This window comes from Lissotriton helveticus, chromosome 5_1 (assembly GCF_964261635.1).
Source record: "Lissotriton helveticus chromosome 5_1, aLisHel1.1, whole genome shotgun sequence".
NCBI classification, from domain to species: Eukaryota; Metazoa; Chordata; class Amphibia; order Caudata; family Salamandridae; genus Lissotriton; species Lissotriton helveticus.
Window position 1 is genome coordinate 2,030,481,118 of NC_136065.1, and position 18,845 is coordinate 2,030,499,962.

The window sequence follows — 18,845 nt, forward strand, 5'->3', positions numbered from 1 at the left end:
TACCCCTCACACTCCGAACTGGAGATGAGAAGTATGGGGTAACCCTGACAATCCGAAATGGAGGTGAAAAACTTGGACTTATCTTGACAGTCCTAACTGGAGATCCCCAGCATGGAACTACCCCTGGTAGAACTGATGGTGAGGAACATGGGGTTACCTCTGGTACAACTGGAGGTGAGGAACATTGGGTTACCCCTGGTAGAACTGGAGGTGAGGGGCATGGTGGTATCCCTGACAATAAAAGGTGGATTTCAGAGACAGGATGATACCCCTGATACTCCGATGTGGCAGAGGCACTCCTGTCAATCAGATCTGAAGGTGGCAAACCGGGATAACCTTTACAAGCTAAACTTCAGGATAGGGGCATTGGTGTACCTTGACAGTCGAGCTAGAGGGAAGAGGAATCTTTCTTGAGTTAGTGTAAGCAATCCGTTATTAGGACTCTTCTGAATGACATCAACTCGCTTAATCCAGGGCTGCATGTGAGTATCTTATTAATTTCCTTCAAGCCATTCAGAACTCCAGTGCTAGCTGATTTTGGGACCCCTCCGTGCTCGTCCATCTCCCGCCATCTAGCACTCTATGCTGGCATCTGGTCTTTAGCGCACTGCATATATCAGTGCACCTTGCACAAAAATAGCCCAATCCTTATTCGTCAAAGAATCTTTCCATACTAGAACTTGTTCTGGTAATTATAATGGTATGGCCATGCAACCTGACAAATTAGGCGAGAAACTTAGAAAGGATCAAAAAGTTGTTTTTAACCAGAGGATTGTACCGTATGTCACTGACTTTCAGACTGCCATGCTACATTTGTATTTTTGGGATTCCAACCGGTCACTGGGGCCCAGACTGTCCCCTTTTACATTGTTCCTCTGATTTCCAGCCTACCTGTCCTTCTATTCAACCCCTCAACCCCCCAACGTGTCCTGCCTATCCTCTGCTTTTGAGTTAAGCTATGACTGTGCAGTCTACTTACCCTGCTATGGCAGAGGCGTCGAACTCGGGCACTCTGGCTAAAACCATTTTGTTTTTTAAGGGCACTACCTCTGCATAGACCGTTGGGATGGAGTTTGCTCCAGGGTTGGGATGGGTTCACTTGGCTCCTGTTATACTGTGCATATTAGCTATGTGTTTGCTCGCTCTAAAAGGTTTTCCTTTCATGGGAAAAGTGGCTGGCTTTTTGTCATGGTTTGTATTGTTTACATGCTACAGAAGTAAGGTACTATCAGGGTTGCTTCCATTTCTTCCTTGCAGGTGACACTAGGGTTCTCTATTCCATCCTATTGCCTCCTAGAGGTTCCTGGTCCGAGCCAAGACACGCTTTCCTCACACACATCCAATACCAGGGCGACAACGCTGCACAATTTCACCAAGAAGCACTTATTGACACCCTATCCTAGCTCAGTTACCCCCTCCTTGGACATGAAATCTACCCACAGTGCCCCCACAAACTAGCTGCAGAAGTTTCCTCGAGGCACTGCTTAAATTCACACTCCTGTTGAGATGCAAGACGAACTGTCAGAACCTTGTCCCTTGAATCACTGCTGAGGAAATGAACCAGCAAAATGAAACATCATGGGTGGAGCCCCACCAGACATCGTGGACTAGATAGCTTTTTTGATGGCATAGGAAATATGAGCTACCGGTTACTGAACAGCGCCACAATGGTAGAAGCAGCCACACTTGCTAACCCCAGCCATATGGAAGCCGTGAAATGGAACTAGAACTTCCACTACTTGCCTATGATTTGTTATTGTTTATTTTATTTTACAGAGTTTTATATAGCGCAAACTTCACCCAAATCGGGTATCGGAGCGCTTTACATAGCACCAGTTCCATTACATGAGGACACATTCATTCATTTGGTAGCTATGGGGAGATGATTTGCCCAGAATTACATGATGTCCAGCGTCATTGCCGAGAATCTAACCCAGTTCCCCAGTCGACCGCCCTAGCCATTAGGCAAACACCTCTCCCCAACAGATGTCTAACTATGGATACAATATAGAATCCATTAGTGATGTGGTCGCCCATAGGTATTTAGACTGTTCTGTTCACGACAAAACCCTACGCCAAGTTATCAACCTTTTCGGTGATGGAGCTAGTCGCAGAGGAGAAGAGTTCATGCCTGGCTTGTTTGAGATTGTCAATTTGAAATACATTGAACTGCCTCACTAAGAGAGGAAGGATTATAGCTCCGGTCTTCAGAGTCCAAAGTTTCCAGATGAAGGAAGTCACAAGAAATCTTATGAACTCGGAATATGCCAAAAACCTGACCCGGTGATGAACTGTGCAATATCGTAGATTCAGCAGCGGATTGTGAAGAAGACTTTCTAAGAAAGCAGAAAGAACTTCAACTGCAGGTGGAGACTTTTTTTTTTTTTTCCCAACCCATTTTATTAGTTTTGAAAATAAGGAAAAAAATGAGTACATACTGTCTGGTTGTTTAGTGGACAGACAGTTACTTTTTGTGTGAGTGAGACATGCGCAAGTGTTCGAGGCGAATTGGGAAGGAGGGAAACTGCTAAGTGAGGAGGAAGGGTGATGTCGAAGTGTGCAGCGCTGTGATAGGTTGGTTAGAGTAAAGCTGCGCTGGTATTGGTGGATTGACATCAGGAAGTAAACCAAAAACATTGTGGGCAAAAGAGTTGATTTCATCATGCAATGTTTTATGAGATCTTTGTACGGGAGATAGATGAGTGGTAACTTGAGTGGGGGAAGAAGCACCGCCTGAGGATACCCCAGCTCATTACGTGGCTACGAATGTAGGGTTCCATACAATACTCTAGTATTAGAATTGGCAAAAGATGACTGAAAAGGAGGGAGATTTGTCTTTCCCATGTTATGGTTCATTTAGACTTGATGTGTTGTATCACTTGAGAGCAGTGATGAATGCGTTACGACCTCCACCTAGACCAACACAGTTCAAAGTGTTAGATGAATGGATAAGAGCAGTGTATGTAAAGAGAAGAGAACAAAGTCAGGAAAGAGTGAAACGGTCGATCAGGGCGCTTCAGGATGCACAATGGGATGCACTGACGAAAACATGGATGGTAGTCGCCGTCAAGGGAGATAGATTGTTTCCTTTACCATTGAAAGTGGGAGATGCCCAGCAGAGGAAAGAAGAGGCAGACATTAGTGATACAGATGACAGCTTATTGGAGAGGTTGTTGGCAGAGCGTCTACCTACATATAACCCAAGATCGGAAGAGGGAATGAGATCGCTTACAGAGGAGTCTGGTTAGCCCAGACAAACCCTAGTATGGGAGTGAGAGGGAGGATTCCGGCGGGAACGGAGAGAATAGGGATGCAACCACTGAGGGGAATGGAAGCCAATGAAATCACCATGATTTCCAGGCTACCAGAAGCTCTTACAGTACCGGTTACTATTGGTCCCATAGTGTCAGTATACGACACAGATCAGGCAGGAAATGGAAGCTTGGTTCGATCGGTAATGGGAGAAGGTACTGGTTCTGGAGGGAATGGGACAGCGAGTGAAAATGGTCACCCTTCAAGGCCCATAGAATCGAGTACGCCGTTGCCAGCCACAGCAGATTCTTCTAGAGGGCAGCTGGAGTAGAGAACAGCGAGGACAGGGTTCTTCACTGATTCGCGCTCTGACTTGAGGATGTGGGAACCTCCAGTGAGTGGCCCTAGTGGAAGGATGGTGGGAAGTGCCAATAGTCAGGGAGCTTCGGGGAGTCAATCTGTCTCATGTAACTTAATGGAAGGGAATCCGCAGGAAGATCAGAGTAGTGATAGTGGAGAGTCAAGGAGTGTGTTGAGTCACGGGACAATTAAAGCTGATATGAGGGTTAAATACTGGATGTGGTGAGATTAAGGGCAGAAGTGGAGGAGATAATCAGTGGGAATTTGCTTTTGGAAAGGATCAAACTTTATGATCCAGATGAATTGCTGTTTGTGGCGAAGGATGTAGCTCACAAGGCGAGGAAATGAGAAATTGACAGAATTAGCACATAGGTATAATGTGGATTTGGACAAAACGAAGATGTTAAAGGGATATCCTAGGTTAAATTACAGTGATCCGGAACTTGAAGAGAAAAAGGTTATAGGTTTGAAAACTGCACATTCGAGAATTGATTTTAGGGATACTTGCATGGAGTATGCTTGACAGTCAGTGATGTCAAATGAGATGTATCTCATAGTCAAAGAAACGCCACCTCCAGGAGGGGGAACAGTAAGGATTGAGGGTAAGGATTGAGGCTTTTCCGTTGCGAGAGGTACAGAGTGGAGGATATGTGCATGTGCCTTGGAGTAGAGGTGATTTTGCAGCGTTTATCAATGATTTACCTCGGCTGAGGGAAAAACCTGTTGAATGGTGCAAACAAGTTGATCGATTTGTCAAAAATGTCAAAAGTGCTGTGGATTGATATGAATAAATTTTTTGATATTGTGGTGCCAAGCAATTTGTGGTCCTCTTGTAAAATTGCTGTTGATTGGTCATCTTCGGAGCCTGAGCGAGATTCTGTTACACATTGTCTTTCACCTGTGTTCATGAACAAGTATGAACAGGTAGTCACATGGTTGCAATCTAAGATATCGCCACAAGATATTGATTGGGTTAAGATGGACAGAACTGTTCAGGAGCCAAAGGAGTCTGTGCATGCTTCTTATGAGAGGCTCTTGCAAGTCTTCAAGCAGTATAGTGGGTTGGATACCCGTGACCCAAAGGATATGGGACAGTTTGTCTCCAAATTTGAGACCAGAAGTTAGCCTTATGATCCAGCAGCATTTGATTTGCTGGCAGAACAAATCTGTGGATGAGATTCTAAGGTATGCCAGGTATTGTAGTGACAAAGTGGACTTGAAGCATAAGAAGCTTAAGCTGATGCTGGTCCGAATGCAGAATGCAGAAAAGGAAGATCAGAATCAGTCAAACGGAGGAACATTAGGAAGAAAGCAGGTAAATAATCAAGGAGGGACTCAGAATGTCAGGTCAGGGGTAAACCCATAGATCCTGTGACGAGACCCAGATCTGTACAAGGGGGATGATAGGTACGCAGGTACAAGTTTCCTAGCCACGTACCGAACGTACCAACAGATGCCCTTTATCGAGACTTTTGATGAACTCGATTCAGATCCATTGCAGCGACAATGCCTGAGGGGGGAGGAAGACTGTACCCTTGGAGTAATCTTGGAGGAAGACCAGAGAGGACCGTATGTAGAGGCGGATGTTGATGGTCATCCGACTACCTTTTTGGTTGATCTTGGTGCTACCCGTTCTACTGTGAGATCTGCAGTAGTTCCCAACTTACCCCTTTCGGGACAATCCATTCAAGTCGTAGGAGTGACGAATAGGAGAATGACTAACCGATTGACTGAGCCGATATCTATGACAATAGGAACCTTTCATGATCGACACCAATTTGTTGCATGTGACTCCAATCCAGTCTGTTTGTTGGGTCGTGATCTTTTATGCAAGTTGAATTGAACCATCTATTGCACACCCAAGGGAGTAGAACTTCAGACTAGTGATGATGAAGGTGGTGAACCAGAATCTTTGTATAGAAGAATATCCTATGTTGACAGTTGTGGAACTCTCACTTGACCTCAGGAACTCTGTCTCTCTGGATGGATGAGATTTCACAGGGGAAGACATAGGACTGATCAAGGGGGTTGAGCCAGTTAAGATCCAGGACAAACCAATGCAGAGTTTCCAAGAACACCTCAGTATAATCTGTCACTGTAGACGATTGCAGGAATCAAGCCTGTGATAGAGTATGATTAAACAGGGAATTCTGGAGGAAATGATGGGGAGTCCATGTAACTCACCAATCATGGGATTGCAGAAACCGAGTGGGAAGTATAGGATTGTGCCGGACCTGTGAAAGGTCAATATGATTTTGGTCCCATATTGTCCGATGGCACCGAATCCATCAGTGATCCTGTTTCAGATCCCATGTGGAGATGAATGGTTCACAGTGATTGATTTGTGTCAAGCATTCTTTTCGGTACCACTGCATGAGGAGAGCCAATTTTTATTTGCTTTCCGGCTGAAAGATTGTGTGTTAACATGGTGTTGTATCCTTCAAGGGTATACAGAGTCCATCGATCTTTAATCAGCTCCTGAAAAAGAATCTTGAGATTCTCGTACTGCCACAGAATTTGGTTTAGTCACAGTTTAGTCACTATCCACTATATTTAGTGAGACATTATAAATTGGTCAAGTAAACAGTCAATTACACTGCTACTAAATCCTCCATCCAAATATTTATTTATATATATATCCACTTATTCTTCAATGCAAATTGCTATATATATAATGCATATTTAAATAACGAAGCAAACCACATTCACTGGATGATGTCATCAGTGATGTCATCAGTGATGTCATTTGAGATGTCATCAGTGATGTCACTGACCATGTCATGAATGATCTAATATGTGACATCATCAGCAGTGGATTGCGGGTGCGCGAAATATAGTTAGTACAACTAACTATATAGGAGCAATTTCAATGGTTTTGTATGAGTAAAATGTCCAGCTAACTATAACACCACTAAAACTTATAGTTTTTTGAGTGAATTTCAAAGGTTTTTTAAAAGCTAATTCCGAACTATATAACTCCTGAAACCTATGGTTTTTTCAGTGAATTTCAAAGGTTTTTTAAATGCTAATTCCTAACTATATAAGGCCAGAAACCTATGGTTTTTTCAGTGAATTTGCAAGGTTTTTTAAATGCTAATTCCTAACTATATAAGGCCTGAAACCTGTGGTTTTTAAGTGAATTTGCAAGGTTTTGTAAATGCTAATTATATTAACTTATAACGTTTATATATGTTATTATCCTTCTGGGACCACCTGAGCAGCCATCTTGTTTCTCAGGAGAAGTGAGGCACAAGAGAGCACAAAACAAGAGTGGAAAACGCGAAAAGGGGGCAGGGTTGAGACCCCCTGACTCCCTAGCCCTTCTCAGGGGGTCCCAGAAGCACTACCAAGTGCAAAAAAGTTTTGTTTTGTTTTTAAATCGCGGGGTACGCGCACGGTACGTGTATCATACGTGTACGGGGCGCGTACCCCACAATTTCTTTTGCCCTTGGGGGTCCTTTTGGGACCCCCTGAGAAGGGCTAGATACATCTCATTTGACATCACTGATCACATCACTGATGATATCATTCATGTGATAATACGATGCACCTCCTCACACTCTAATATAACCTTTGATACACCCAGTGTTAAATACAGACTACCATTCTTGAAACCATTGACACACCAATACCAGTTACTACATATGCACTCACTGTTTCCTAGGTCTACACACACATTCACTCATTCGCCCATAGAATCACTCATACATAGTCACTCATCAATACAACACTATCATATGCACTCATAGACCTATACAGACACTCACACACTGCCACTCATCCATGGAGTTACTCACACACCTAGTCAGTCATGCAAAGAATCAATCACACTTCCATTTCCTCAACTATACAGTTATACACACAACACCTTACTCATTCAAACATATACTAACACATACTTACTCTCTTATACAATCACTGATACAAGTACACAATGATCCATACAGCCACTCGCACATTCACTGGCTCTCATGTATAGTCATTTATATCTGCCAACTCTCACATGCACTGTGTTTTACATATGTACTTACTTGGACATGTAGCACTGAGATATCCATTCACTCACCAACACACCCATGCACACAGTCAACCTCCCATATAGTTGTTTCCACATGCACTCTTGAACTCATACACCTAGTGAATCAACTGCTCACACATCTATGCACAGTCACACACCTCCCAGCCACCCACCCACCCACACACACACTCAGTCTCCCATTCAAATACTTGGGCAACCAATCAGTAACCCATATAGCCACTCGTATAGCTACTGATCAACACATGCAGCAGCTTACACAACAACAGACATACTGATGCACACATTCAGACAGTTTAGTCACTAACCAATGCATTTAGTAAGACACATTTGATCACTCACTCATACAGAGATTCACGCACGGTAAACCACCATTGCAACGCAACTATTACAATGCACTGCTTTTACAACGCAACTTTTACAACCCAGGATCTTTTATAACGCATGCCATTACAACGCATGCCATTACAACACAGATGTCATTACAACGCATTTTGGGTAAGTTTATTATTTTTTTTAATTATTTTTTTGTACTTAAGTAGGATTGTTTTTAATACTTGAGTATTTTTTGGGTACTAGAGTATTTTTTTTAAAGATAAAACAATATGTTTTGATTAGATAAAGATTGGTTTCTGAGTATTATTTTGCAAAAATAGTAAATTATAAGGAAAATAATTAATACTCTAGTATTAAATATATATTTTGAAAGAAGAACCCTTATGGAGTTAGAATAGTAATTTGAACCCCTACACTATCCAGCACTTACCCTACTATTACTCCCCTCTGGAGTTAGAATAGTAATTTGAACCCCTACACTATCCAGCACTTACCCTACTATTACCCCCCCTGGAGTTAGAATAATAATTTGAACCCCTACACTATCCAGCACTTACCCTGCTATTATATACTTATGGATTTGGAATAAAAATGTCAACCTCTATACTATACAGCACTTATTCTAATTTTAAATCTCACACGAGTTAGAATAGTAAATTATACCCCTGCACTATCCAGCTTTACTCTAGTATTATACACACCTTGATTAAAAATAGTAATTTTTACTCGTCTAATATCTAATATATATTATTAGATTACAACCCAATTGCATTTAAAATATTTAATTAAATCTGAAGTAAATTTTAATTTTTAAAATTAATTAAGAGTGTAATTTCAAATTAAATATATTTTAAGAATTATTATTATAAAATACTGAAGTAAAAAAAAAAAAAACTTTTAAAGATTGTAAAAAAAAAAAAAAAAAATGTATTTAAAAAATTCCCACGCTTTATCATTGATTGCAATGTAAGGAATTGTCCTACATTTATTTCAATAACTCTCTTTGCGAATATCGTGTACCTGGAATAAGAAGCTGGTTGGAGACTAACTAGGTTTGTTTAACATTGAAAAGTGAGTATGTATAAGGTAAGAATAATATAACATTTATGTACATATTTTTAAAATTTTAAAATAAACATGTTGAAATATAAAATATATTTAAAAAAATGTATTACGACTCAGTTTAATGAAGAAAAAATATTAATAATTTTATTTCGTGACAGAGTATATTTAAATAAATGTTTGCATATATTATCATAATTACAAAAAAATTGCATTTTCAAAAATCTTTTTAATATTGTGTATTAATAAATAAAGTTTAACAAAAAATAGTCCTTTTTCTTTTTTTGCAGCTTGAGGTGACGTATACGCGTGAACGTCAAACGCGTAGGGAGCCATATTGAAGAGCGTCGCTGGAGAGAGCAGGAGCATGGAGATTGCGCGCAGGTAGGAAACTTTAAAAAGTTTATATTTAATTTAAAAAAGTATCGGAATACATTTATTGCAAGGAAATAATATGGAGGTGTAGAATAAGTAAATAAGATGTTTAGGTTACATTCCGCATGTTCTTAATTACTTTGATAGAGTATGCCCATGTCGGGTCACGTGTTTGTTTAACTTTTTTGCAATGTATTCTTAAAATATTTTCAAAAAGTAGTTAAACAATAGTTTGAAAAAGTATTTTTCTGAAATTGTTTGTTCGGGATTCCGTCGGAAACCGAAGAAGATCGATTTACGAACATTGGATTTCCACTGGAGAAAATGGATTGTTAATCGTGGTGGATTTAAGAAATTATGGAACACATCTTTGGTTTGTTTTTTGGGGTTTGAATTTCGGTGGATTAATATTTTTGAAAATGGATTTTGAAGGAGTGGAGAAAAGCAAGACGTTGGATCCTTACTTGGGATTTTTTTGGACTTTGTATTTCCAAAACAGGAATATGATGGATATATTTTCAATTTCTTTGGAGTAGGAGAATGCTTCGAATTGGAGAACAAAATGTTTTTGGCTGGAAATTTTTGTTGTACACCGATCTTCAGAAAAGGATTTCCTTTTTTTTGGAAATGCATTTTGAATAAAAAAAAAACAACAAGAATATTTATTTACTTGTTTTTTCGGAATGGTTCTGACAAAATGGAATATAAAACGAGCATGGCTTTGGATTACATTGGATTGTATTAAAGACAAGAAAAAAACAAAAAAGAAAACTTCAAAGGTAAGGTGACCCGACTTTTAATTTTGAAATTTTTTTTTTTGAAAAAAGCCAATTAAATTGTCAAATTAAAAGTGTTGTATTGTAATTTAGGGCAAAACAGGAAAGTAAAAATGAAGGGACTATTAGTAGTGAAGTATGTGTGCAACATTATCTAGGTAGTCTGAAGCCGCACACAACGAAAACTGTTGTATAGCTGCCAATAGTCGTTCAGACATTTCTCTTGATCTTTTAGAGATGCGTGGGTTCAGACTACCTGTTAATGATTGTGACATTCGCATTTCTTGAAAACTTTGCTCCTTCCTCAAAGTTTCCAAGAAATGATAGAAATTCGGATGTGGTTTGCCAATAGTGTGGTTGAAGGAGTTGTGCCATCCCTCTATGGCATTGTTTGTTTTTGCCTCTCCTTCTAAGCAGGACGTGTATCAGTTCCACCACTCCACATGGAAACGTGGATTCCTCCTGCGACCCGACCTGCTTAGATGACCAATCCATGTGTCTTTGAAATAATTTAGCAGGGGTGCCAATTTCTCTTTGTTTGTACAAAAAAATTCAGATTCGATAATTGCAGTGTAGTACTCGTCTACACTTGTAGGAGGGACAAAGCAAAGTGCAGTTAGTTTTCTAAGTTTGAATTGCAGTTTGCTGTCTGATATGTAACCCACAACAAGGGATGATTTTTGTATTTTACGCCAAAATGCCTGGGAAAAATGGAAAAAACATCCCTGAATTTGGGTATCCGTGTACGTTTTGGAAATAACATTTATCATCGCAAATTCAAAATCAATAATTATTTTCCGAGGACTTTTATTTGATGTTTTTGATTTAATCACTGTTAAAAGTTCAGTGTACGTTGTGGATTGTTTATCAGGCAGCAAACTGTATACTAGGGGTACTACTGTATGATTAATTTTTGCATGTATAGTGTATATTTGGGTGAATGGATGGGGCGTACTTTTAAACGTCCCATCCATCATCCAAATATCACTATTTTCTAACTTAGCAAGGTTACGGGGTGTGCTAAAAATAATTATTTGTTTTTGAGGGTTTTGGTTATCATGCAGGATAAAGGTTTCATTAGAAATAGAAAGCGAAAGTTCAGGAGGAATTACTATGTCACTGAATGTCTGGGGTGTAACTCTTTGAGGGTTACTTGCCTGTTTTTTACGTTGAATAATTTTTCTCAAATTAGGTATTATAGGCATACTACTAGCAATGTGATCAGGAACATGTTGAGCTACCTCCCTCAAAATCGAACCAGAGAAGTCATTGGAGGTGCTTGCAATATTTTTTATTTCGTTAATGGTTTCTCTTACTTCAATTTCCATTGCAGAGGTAGAGTGGTTATGCTCAGTTGTTTTTTCAACGGTGTCACCAAGAGTAACCGCTCTGCCTTTGCAATGGGATGAGTAATGCACGCACCTCCAATGTCTCCTTGATTCAGTGATTCTTTCCTTGCAATAAATATGCGAACTGTAGCAGACGGTTTCCTTTCCTGCTTTCAATGTATTTAGCTGCTTTATCTTGAGACATGTTCTGAAATGATAAAAAGACAAGAAAAAAATGTTGTTAAAATGTTGTTAATTTACAAAATGTTTTTATACATTATATTGCATTTACATTCTTTATGTGGTTTCATTTTACTTTCTGTGCTCTTTCTGGCATCCGTTTAGAATACAAAATTTGCTTTGAAGATATTTACCTTGCTTGTGTACTTTACGCTGACTTTTAGATGGTTGTTGATTCCGGTTTGATTTTGGTCTGATCGGTCTGTAAGTCCTGTTCTTGGGTTGGTTTGGTTTGTTATTGTTTTCTAGTTTTCTGTAGAATGAAAAATAAATATATAGGTTCAAATTTTGATTTAATATACCCTATTTTTTTGGGGCTAGAAAAGTCATTTTTGAAATGGTTAATATTCTTGAACTTTTTTAAAAAAAAAACCATTTTGGGAGCACAGAGAAACATTGTTTTAAATAAATTCCAAGATTTAATTCGCAAATTTTAAAAATAGTACATTCAATGTGGTCACTTACACTTTCTGTGGTAATAATGTCTGTTTCACTTTTGTTGTAAATGAGATGTTCTTTCTTAGCTCTTGTGTATGAAGTTTAAAGATTTCTGTTTTATATTTAAAAAAAAATTTACGGATGTTTATTTCTACATTATAGATATCCTATGAATTTTGAATGAAAAGAAACATGTTAAATTTGATAGTTTGCTGGACTGCTTTTTGATAACACAGATTTTTTACTCCACTACTTCAGAAATACTTTCATATTTTATAAAAAGGCATTTTGATTATCAAATATTGTACTTATTCTATCTGGTGAAATAAGTTTATTTAAAATCGTTCATTATTTTAAATTGTATTTACCTAAAAATTAGGTTTTTCGATGTGTTTCTGTAGTTTGTCTTCTTAATGGAAGCTGTTCGTTTGGTGTTTTTTTCCAGCTTTTGGTTTTTATCTGTAATTTAGAAAATATATATTTTTAAAATCTATTTCTTGTAAATTTCTACGCACTATGTTGAAGGAAATAACTGTTTTTAAAATCACAAAATTTTACCTTAAGAATGTTTGCTTGCAAGTTTTATATTTAGTACATCTAGATAAAAGTGCATTTTTATCTGTTTCCATTTCTGCATATTAGCGCTTTTTAACATTACAAAACAATTTCAATTAAATTCTGCTTACTTGTTTACTTGGATAGTTGTATAATCCTTTTTCTTTAAAATAATTCTTTCCTAAGTGAATTACAAACTGTAAAACATGTTACCTTATATTATTATTTTTCTTAAGCGATTTTATAAAGTATTACTTTAAATATCTAATATGTTACTTACTTTTATTTTGAATGTTAGTGCGTTGAGAGAAGCTCTGTGTCAGTCACGTTAGCAGTGGCGTAAAATGCGTCTGCTCTCGCTCGTAGTCATCCGACCACTGAGTTCAAAATGGTGGTTCACCTGTATTTATAGTTTTAATTGTCTGTCATCATTATATTTCTAAAAATAATCGTTTTATTTGTAATTTTTTTATGTTTCATTTGATGTGAGGAAGTATATTTTAATTTAATGTTTTAAAAAGTGTGTTTATTCTGTTTTGGTTCGACATTTCTCCTCCATTTTGTTTGCTGTGCGTTCCATTTAGTGTCATTGATACTGTTGTAGGACTGCGGCATTTGCGAGCTTCTAAAATGGTGGCTCCTTTTATTTATGTTTGTTTACTCTGAATGAAGTATTTTCACTTTCCTTTAATTTTAAAACCTAATTTTTGACAAATTTAGTTTCTTTGGAATTTCTTTTGCACGTGAGTAATAATTTTAATACTCGAGTATTAATTTTGGTACTCGAGTATTTATTTTCTTAAAATAGGTTATTTTTCTTTCAAATACGTTCAGTTCATTTCACCGTTTTAATACACTTCCCCACGCAAAACCCGTTTCGAAGCCTAAAGCCTTACTCAAAGTTAAAAACATTGTCGCATTTAAGACTACATGCCCCATAATTCATCATGGTCGTTGAAAAGAGGACACGCCCTTGAAGGAGGCATGGTTACAAATTAAACGTCTTGTGATTACGAATGCGATTCATTAGTGCAATTCATGGCAGCCCAAGAAGAAGAGGCTTTAGGCTTCGAAACGCGTCGGCATGGAGAACATGTGAGGTTGCAAAATGCGGACAGCTATACAGAGCCGGAGGGCGGGATGTTTCTGTGTGCCCTCTCACTGCTTCAGGGCGTTTGATGGAAAACATTGCCACGCGGCTGCCCCGGCCGCGGAGAGGAGCACCGCCGTCGGCTGGAGACAAACAAATCCCTGGCTGAGTGTGGCTGAGAGCACCAACTTTTGGAGCAACAACAGCGTAACATCCCATTATGCACGTGAGTCCGCTGATACAACCCACTCAAGGAAAAGAAAACATTATAATTGTGCCATAATAAGGATTTCACTTGTGAACTTACTCAAAGTTAAAAACATTGTCGCATTTAAGACTACATGCCCCATAATTCATCATGGTCGTTGAAAAGAGGACACGCCCTTGAAGGAGGCATGGTTACAAATTAAACGTCTTGTGATTACGAATGCGATTCATTAGTGCAATTCATGGCAGCCCAAGAAGAAGAGGCTTTAGGCTTCGAAACGCGTCGGCATGGAGAACATGTGAGGTTGCAAAATGCGGACAGCTATTCAGAGCCGGAGGGCGGGATGTTTCTGTGTGCCCTCTCACTGCTTCAGGGCGTTTGATGGAAAATATAAATATATATATATATATATATATATATAGATAGATAGATAGATAGATATAGCTATAGATATAGCTATAGATATAGATATAGATATAGATATAGATATAGATATAGAGATAGATATAGAGATATATAGATATATAGATATATAGATACGGACTATCCATGAATATGATGCACCCCTAAAATAATTAGTCTATTACCACCATTGTGTATGACAATGATAATTACTTATTCGGTATAATCATGTTTTATTGCTTTACAGATTTAGCTTGGGATGTATTTATTAGTGGTTTGGACTATTTTCACTTGCGTTCATGCTAGTGTTATTATGTTTTTGCATTCATGCCGACTGCACCTTCAGTATGTTTTCTATTATGATAAAGTAGGTGGAGCACTACATCAGAACACAACAGTATTTAAACGTGTGTTTTTTTTTGGCCTTGTCATGTGATCAATACGTGTCATGCTGCTGTTCTTGGAGGAATAAAGCACCATATTTCAATTCAATCATCAAGTGGTCTGTACCTGATTTTTGCGCGATCTGCACGGCCTCAGGACTGTGATTTTCATTTAATTTGAGCGGTTTGGCTGTTTCCAATCTTCTGCGGACCCTCTCTTCAGACGCGGCAGGTGGATTTCAGCCAGTATCCCTTTGCGATTCATGTTTGACCCGGAAGGAGTTTCCATTACCAGCACCCCGCAGCCAGGACCGTGAGTTATTGCAGCTGTACTTCAGCAAAGCGGAAGGTCATCGTCGGGAAGACAGAGTGGAGTCTGAGGACCCCGGCTATCTTCAGGACTGTGACCGAAGTGAGCCGTCATTGCTTTTGCTACCTGTAGGCTATTTGCGGGCGAATAGATCGTGAATTCAAGACTTTGGAGCCTTGTGTACTTGATTAGTGCGCTAGGCTCCTTATCAGAGTGTGCATATCTTTATTCCTCCTCTATTGCCGTCGTGTCGACAGCGGCCGACGTGCTCAAAGACCATGAGCTAATAGCACACGCTTTGTTTTTAAATTTACCAGATACCAACGTAAGCAGCAAGGGGAAAGTTAACATGGCAGAAAAGAATTATGTTAAGTCCAAATTGAAGAGATTGGAGAAACTGCTCCGTAGTGAGCTTACTAAGTGTGGGAAAAAAAGTCCTTAGAAAAATAAAAAGAAGCCTACAGTGTACCTTGTGGGTTGAGGGTTCTCATAGGACCATCTTTTGAGAACCCCAACCCACTCATGTTGAAAGACTGGGCATCTAATAATCTTGAAGCCTCGATGAACATGGTCTGCATCCTGATTAAATATGCAGGAATCGATAGAATCAATATTGTTCGTCAAATTGATTCTTTAAATCTGGAACTGAATGTTATTGAGGAGCAAGAAAGCATAAGTAAAGTGCGAGAAGAGATTAAGAAATGCCTGGAGAGACACGAAGAAACAATCAAAACGTGCAAAGTTTTAAAATTTGCACGTGATAAAGCCGATTACGAGAATGGACGTATTTTTACTTTCTCTAAAAAGTTTGAATCTGTGAAAAGGCAAGCACTAACAACTAAAGCTCCCTCTATCCAAGCACAACAAGCACAACACAAGGAAATTCCAGTAACATGGGATACAGCTCTTAGTTAGTTGTCAAGCAGTGCAGGATCTGATGATGAAAATCCAAGAGCAGATCAACAACCGATATTGAGTGGTTTCACCCCATCAGAGGAATTGAGGTTTATGATAGAGGACAGACGACGCACACTAAGGCAGAGAGGGCCTCCCCAGATAAAAGACCATGGAACGGAGCAAATGCTGCAAGGAGGCAGAGGCGGCTTCACAAAAAAGAAGAGAGGGAGAGGAAATCCTCAGTCGAATTAGAGAATATCACCACTACTAGTAATGCTAATACTGTCATCAATCTCACTGATTTGGATTTGAATGCAGCGGAAACCCAACTTCTAGCTCTGGGCCTATCTTTTTGCCCAAAGAATGGTTTTAAATAAGTTCAGTCTTGAATTGACGTATTCAAGTTTATACATAAGCTAACGTTGATAAAATATCATAAATTGAACAAAGCCAACAGTACTGCCACTAATATTATTTCTGAATCTCAACCTAGTAAAAAGTTTCAAATTTCAGATGTGACTTTTCTTAAAACTGTTCACTCTCTTTATGATCAAGACAATGAATCTTTTCATGACACCAATTACGAGCTATGGGTATCAACAGCGGCAGCGTAGCTGTGAGCCCGTTTTGCCCTTGTTCTACTTTTGTTCCCTTGATGCCTAGAGACGCATACGATGTCTTCAGTGTCCGCATGATAGATCGATTTAATCCCTTTAAATCTTCAATCTCGCAAAATCAGAAGCGGAGGAGCTATGCCGATATACAATATTCGAATCTTATTCGGAAAATTAATAATCATGGGAACATTGTTGTAAACAAAGCTGATAAAGGGGGTAATGTTGTTTTATGGCCTCGTAATGTTTATATTAAAGAGGCAGAGAGACAATTGAATGACCCCTTATGTTATAGGAAGGCTTCCTTTAATGAATTGAACAAAGTTAAGGATCAGATTCATAAATCGCTGGCTCATTGGAAAAGGGAAGGTTTAATTAGTAAAAAAGAAATTTTGTTTTTTGAAGAAAGACCACCCTACTACCCCGACCTTCTACCTTTTACCTAAAGTACATAAAGGAGTTTCTCCTATACCTCGGCGTCCCATCATCTCCGACCAAAATGGGATACTTGCACCTATATCTAAATATGTAGATTTTGTTCTGCACTGTTATATGGAGGCTCTTCCCTCTTACATTAGAGATACTGGTCATTTTCTTAGAAAATTAAAGGAGGTCCTTTGGAACCTAGATTAATATTTTATTGTGATGGATATTTGCTCTCTTTACACCTCCATTAATCATCAAAATGGTTGAAATGCTATTCAATACTTTTTGTCCGACAGGGATATCAGATTTAATGAGCATAGCAAAATGTTAGTTAAAATGATTGAATTATGCCTGTGCAATAACTATTTACTTTTTAACAATGACGTTTTTGTAGTAACTTAGTCCACGCTGGTTGTGGTATTTCAAGAGGATTTAATTAGATAAGTTACAGCATTGAAGTATAGATGAAATCAGCCCCACCAGGAGCAGCCAGCAAGGCTGTCAGCCCTTCTCCAACTGTCTGCTGCATGTCCCAACATTCTAGGTGACATCAACATTATAGAGTTCTACAGTGGAGGGTGAAAAGCATGTAAAACATTTTAACTAAGATATTACATATCCTCTTCTCTTCCAAATGAAAACAAAGATATTACATATCCTCTTCTCTTCCAAATGAAAACAAAAGAGAAGACAAAACGCATTAAGGTGTATTAGCTAGAAGAGAAAAGAGTGCTAGAAAGGAACAAAGCAAAAGAAGAGACAAAGAAGGCAACAAAGGTTAAAAGAAAGAAACATAAAGACATACCCTCTATTCTGATAATTGTGAGAAAGAAACAAAGCGAAGAACAAGGAATAAGGAAGAAACCATCAATGATTACCCACTGCACACAAACTGGCCAGGAAAGCATGCGAGAGAGCAATCCACATCAGGAGAAAAGAAAGTGACAGAGAAAGAGAAATACTATGTAAAACTCCTTCTCCATACATTTTCAAACATTAGAGTAATGAATAAAGATGAAAAGTACTGGGCTACAGTGTACTGAAAGTTGAAGAAATAGAGAAACGCCCAGTCTTAAACGGACCACTGCAAAAAAAAACAACTCACAATATGATTGTGCAGAGGTAATAACAAAAGGGAAAAAAAACTAATGTGCGCAGTCAAAATAAAACATACAACCCAATTGGACAGCTTAAGTAGGGTTACAACGTGCATTGTAATGAAGGAAAAGTCATGTTCGTGTGAGGACGTACCTCAACCAGAGGAACCATGAAATGTATGGGACTAACACCCACTAAATTAAAATATGGGACTGGAACTCATAAGAACGATAAAGATGGGACTGACACCCACTACAGAAACATGGGACTAGAACCCATAACATGAGATAGATGGGACTGATACCCACTACTGAAACATGGGACTTGTACCCATAACAACAAGGTAGATGGGACTGACACCCACTACAGAAACATGGGACTTGTACCCATAACAACAAGGTAGATGGGACTGACACCCACTACAGAAACATGGGACTTGTACCCATAACAACAAGGTAGAGGGGACTGACACCCACTACAGAAACATGGGACTTGTACCCATAACAACAAGGTAGATGGGACTGACACCCACTACAGAAACATGGGACTCATACCCATAATAACAAAGTGAGAAGGTAAAAACAATTGTGTACACCATGTTGAGAACAAAGACTTCACGACCCCCTATGTAGGGTAGAATAACTGAATCAGCTGCATCA

General features: G+C 38.8%; 1 protein-coding gene across 1 annotated transcript in view; it reads left to right on the forward strand.

Annotated features, from left to right (window-relative positions):
- Window positions 1-18,845, forward strand: part of LOC144753957 (E3 ubiquitin-protein ligase TRIM39-like) — a 382,422-nt gene that overhangs the window by 53,824 nt on the left and 309,753 nt on the right. The window lies entirely within an intron of this gene.